A 4908-nucleotide genomic window follows, 5' to 3' on the forward strand; every position below is an offset into this window, starting at 1 on the left:
ACTTCATACATTCCATATTCTGAATATTAATGGATGTTTACAGCTGTTTCTCTTCATTTTGAGTTCTTCCCCATCAGAAAACGAAAGTCTCCAAGGTTTTACTCCATTCGCATCAACATTCTTCCCCAGTAGTCGTTTGAGTGCCTTTCAAGCTGTAGAGTTCATCTTATGGCACTGTATCTTCTGGTGTTCTTCATCAAGTTTCAATATTCAATATTCTAGTGCTATCTGACAGCATTATACGGCTATTCATAAGTTTTTCAGTGACTAAATATCCAGAAGTGTCCATCTCTCCTTCTTCCTTGTCTGTCTTTGTCTGGATGTTCTTCTGAAACCTGTCACCATGGGTGACCCTGCTCATATTTAAAATAAGGTGGCATAGCTTCCAGAATCACAGCACCATGGAAGCCACCTTAGTATGACAAACTGACAGACAAACCAAAAGGGAAGAACACAGTCAATATTTCTCAGGTTAAAGAGCTGAGGAAATAATTCAAGTAAAATATTGAATGATGCAGACAATATAAAAGAAGATGGAAGGAATACACAGAGTCACTGTAATACAAAGAAATGGTTGGTGTTCAACAACTTTAAGAGGTAGAATGTGATCAACAGTCAGTGGTACTAAAGGAAGAAGTCCAAGATGCACTGAAGGCATTGGCAAAGAAAATGGTTCAGGAATTGATGTAATACAAATTGAAATATTTCAACAACTTATCAAGCACTGGAGGCACTCACTCATCTATGCCAAGAAATTTGGAAGACATCTACTAAATTATTGGAAGAGATCTATATTTAAGCCCGTTCCAAAGACAGGTGACCCAACAGAATGTGGAAATGCAAGTAAAATTTTGCAAAGATAACTTAAAAATGGTTGCAATAGTGTATTGACATTGAGCTGCCAGATATTCAGGCAACATTCAGATGTGGATGAGGAATGAGGGATGTCTTGCTGATGTCAAATGGATCTTAGCTGAAAGCACAGAATACATTAAGATATTTACTTGTATTTTATTTACTATGCAAAGACTTTCAACTGTGTAGATCATGACAAGCTATGGACCACATTATAGAGTATGAGTAACATTTAATTGTGCTCATGAGGAACCTGTACATAGACCAAGAAGCTGTCATTCTAAAAGAACTAGGGGACACGGAATAGCTTAAAATCAGGGAAGGTATGTGCCAACGTTGCATTCTTTCACCATACTTATTCAATCTGTATGCTGAGCAAATAATAAGAGAAACTGGATTATATGTAGAAGAATGTTGCATCAGGATTGGAGGAACTCATTAATAATCTGCAATATGCAGATGATATAAACTTTTTTCTGAAAGCAAAGAGGACTTAATATACTTACTGAAGAATATCAAAGAACATAGCCTTGAGTATGGGTTGCACCTAAATGTAAAAAAAAAAAAAAAATCCTCCCCACTGGAGCAATAAATGATATTATAATAAATGGATAAAATATTCAAGGTGTCAAAGACTTCATTTTGCTTGAATCCACCATCAACACTCATGGAAGCAGCAGTCAAGATATCAAGCAATATAGTGCATTAGGCAAATCTGTTGCACAAGACCTCTTCAAAGTGTTCAAAAGCAAAGATGTCAGTTTGAGGAGTAAAATATGCTTGATTCAAGCCATGATAGTTTCAGTAGCCTCATGCATGTGAAAGTTGAACAATGGATGAGGAAGACTAGAAGACTTAATTATGGTGTTAGAGAAGAATATTATAGGTGCCATAGATTGCAAGAAATTTTCATTAGCCTTATAGGTATGTGGAAACTGGATAATGAATAAGGAAGACCATGGAAGAATTGATGCATTTGAGTCATGGTGTTGGAAAAGAATATTAAAGGTACCATGGACTGCCAGAAGAATAAACAAATCTGTCTTGGAAGAAGTACAGCCAGAATACTCCTAGGAAGTGAAGATAAGCAGACTTTGACTACCATACTTTTGGTCTATTATCAGGAGGGACCAGTCCCTGGAGAAGGATATCATGCTTTCTAATGGAAAGGGTCAATGAAAAAGAGAAGGACCCTCAATGAGATAGATTGTCATACTTACAACAGCAATGGGCTCAAGCATAGCAGCAACTGTGAGGATGGTACGGGGCAGAGCTGTGTTTTGATCTGTTTTACACAGGGTCGCTATAGGTAGGAACCAACTACATGGCACCTAACAACAACAATGTTATATATATATACATGTTGTTGAGTGCTTCTGAGTCAGTTCTGACTCAAAGAAACTCTTGCAGGATTTTCTAGGAGTGGCTGGTGGATTTGAACTGCTGGCCTTGCAGTTCAAACCAACCTTGCCATCCAGTGCTTATCTGCAGTGCCACACCAGGATATATACACATGTGTGTGTATGTGTGTGTGTTATTTATCAATCATATATACACATGTGATAGATTTTTCAGTTACAATTAACCAAATAAATTCATTTTTTCTTTGTAGAGTCTATGGAACAAAAATGTTCTTACAGAGATAATGAATGATCATCAAGCATAAGTAGAAACAACTCATATGAGTTTGGGCAATTATAAGTTCAAAAGCCTGCAATAGCCTGCAAAAGATTATTAGGAATGATAATAAACCAGTTGCTGTCAAATCAACCCTGATTCTTACAACCCCATGTGTGTCAAAGGAGAACTATGTTCCATAGTGTTATCAATAACTAATATTTCAGAAGTAAATAGCAGGACTGTCTTCTGAGGTGCTTGTGGGCGAACTTAAACATCCAACTTTTTGGATAGCTGTCTAATATATTAACCATTCTGCAGTATCCAGGGACTCTACAAGTTAAAATATTTCATCTACCTCCAGAAAATCTATTAAGAAGGTATAATCAATATGGCTAGAAAATCAGTAAAATATAACTAAATTAAAATCATATAGCAGATGGGTACTAAGGTTCAAAAACATTCAAGAGAAAATAAAACTTATTTATGATTTCTCAACAGAGAAATACAATGTATTTTAGAAGACATGTAGTACAACTTAATTAAAATTGATTTGATTGTAATTTATTCAGTAGTTTCAAAAGAAAGAGGGGAAATATATCATGGCTAGTATTTCAAAAAATATCATCAAACTTTCCAGGCATTAGCATGCTGGTGTTGAATATGATATTTAGACAGTGGGCACTGAAGAGAAGACCAAATTGCCTTTTTATGTAAGAAATTGGATAAAGAACAGGAACCAAGTAAATCCAAAGTGTAATTTTCTCATGAACATGAATTGATAGGATGTACTCAGGTCAATTGTAATGTGTGTCATTGTACAGCGGAGGCAGGAAACTGACATTTCTTTGGCAGCGCTATAAAATTTAAAGTGACATGCTTTTATTTTCCACTGGGATGACTATTATAATTCCCAGAGGAGAACTGTCCCCAGCTGGCAACTCTTAAATAAAAATACATGTGGGTAATAGTCATAGACTATACAGTGCTTCTAGCTAACCAGGAAGCAAATTAAGGGTAAGGGAAGGTTTTGTTTATATTCCTTTTGTTTTTGAACTTCTCCAGAAATATGATTACATGTTATCACCATAGATATTTATGAATTAGGAACCCTAGTAGACAAAACAGTATACTTAGCTTCAAGAGACACTATAGGGTATACATTAGTGTGTGTGGGTATGCACACATAAAACTTTCTACATGGGCAAAAAGTAAGAAAGGTAAATCCCTATTTGCTTAGATATCTTTATTAGTGCAAAACAAATGTCACCTAAGGCTTAAAGCAATGCCTGTTCAAATCTATTTTTATCTTTTTTCCTTCAGGAAGGGCTAAGGAGAATTTTGTGCTTTCAGTATAGATCAGATATTCAAGACTGAAGTTGCTGATCGAAATTCTCTAGGGTTCTTAACCAACCATCATGAATCAGAACATGGTTGATTTCTCTGATGATTGTTGGGGTATCTTACTTACCCCACTGTATTTCCTCCCTGAGGATCTCCTTGCCATCTCTAGCTAATATTCAGCACATCTTGTAAGTATAAGTAATGTTCAGCACTGTCAAATATTAGGGGAAAAGACACTGAGAGGGAGTGGCAAATAATTAGGACGTTTATTTGATAGCCACTTAATGTACACTATATCTTTTAATTTACAGGGTGAGCCTATGTATTTAGTATTACGCCCTGTCTTCATTTTATAGTGCTGCTAGAAATGGAATGTTGGTGTGGCCCTGTAGTATACACACTGGACTTTTAACTATAAGTACAGCTGTTCAAACCCATCAGCCACTCTGGGGAAACCCTACCAAGGGTTACTGAGTACAAAATCAACTCAACCACACTTGACAATAAGAGTAAATACCAGAAATACTACATGTGGGTGGCTTTAAGGAATACAAATATATTTTCTCACCATTTATGAAGCTAGAAAACTGAACGTAGGTCACCAGTTCTAGAAAAAGAATTTTCACTCTGGGGGACGATCCTTGTTTCTTTCAGGCTTTATTTCTGGTTCCTTGATAAGCTTCTTCCCCAACTATGCTTCCTTGTTTCTGTGCCTATTCTGTTCTTTTATATCTCAAAAGTAAATGGCTTAAGGATGGCAACTAGGGTGGAAATGCAGGGAAGTTCACAGTCAGCCATACCACAGAATACCATGCAAAGCAGATCCAGGACAGAGCTCCAAAATTTGGAACCACAGAGATATGAATATTTTAAAAGTTTGAAGGCCTATAGCTAGTGGACCTTAAAGATGAAGTAAGAAATAGAGTACTTTTGAATCTGCCGGGCTGGGTTCAGAGGCCTGGAGCCAACGTCTTGGGTGAGACCAAACAGAAAGACCAAGCAGGGGAGCAGACACACCATGGAAAAATGCCACGGGAACCTTGGAGGAAAGGTGGACAATACACTTTGTAAGTTTTGCTTTGTTCTGATTTT

This window comes from Chrysochloris asiatica, unplaced genomic scaffold (assembly GCF_000296735.1).
Source record: "Chrysochloris asiatica unplaced genomic scaffold, ChrAsi1.0 scaffold00297, whole genome shotgun sequence".
In the NCBI taxonomy this organism is placed as follows: Eukaryota; Metazoa; Chordata; class Mammalia; order Afrosoricida; family Chrysochloridae; genus Chrysochloris; species Chrysochloris asiatica.